General features: G+C 73.6%; 1 protein-coding gene across 5 annotated transcripts in view; it reads right to left on the reverse strand.

Annotated features, from left to right (window-relative positions):
- Slc7a6 (solute carrier family 7 member 6) overlaps positions 1-208 on the reverse strand; it is a 27,368-nt gene extending 27,160 nt beyond the window's left edge. For 3 of the 5 annotated variants that reach the window (XM_029563965.1, XM_029563971.1, XM_008834028.3), the window contains exon 1: positions 5-119. The gene's annotated coding sequence lies outside the window, so the exon portion shown is untranslated. Of the gene's footprint in view, positions 1-4; positions 120-142 lie in introns of those variants that run through there. The other 2 variants (XM_008834034.2, XM_008834020.2) reach the window with 1 other exon arrangement.

Here is a 208-nt window from a genome sequence, read left to right on the forward strand (position 1 = left end):
TTACCGGCCAGCATCTCGCACGGTGCAGGACGGCGGCCGCGCAGAGCGTTCTGCTGCACACGACCTGGCCTAGGGAACCAGAGCCCGGCTAGGGCCTAACCAGAGTCAGCCCCGCACCCCGCCCCGCACCCCCGCCAGTTACCTCCCGGCCCGCCGCTGCCAGGATGCTCGGTCGCGCGGCCGCCTCGGCTGCTCAGGCTCCGCCCAC

This window comes from Nannospalax galili, unplaced genomic scaffold, assembly GCF_000622305.1.
Source record: "Nannospalax galili isolate Female #2095 unplaced genomic scaffold, S.galili_v1.0 scaffold410, whole genome shotgun sequence".
Taxonomy (NCBI): Eukaryota; Metazoa; Chordata; class Mammalia; order Rodentia; family Spalacidae; genus Nannospalax; species Nannospalax galili.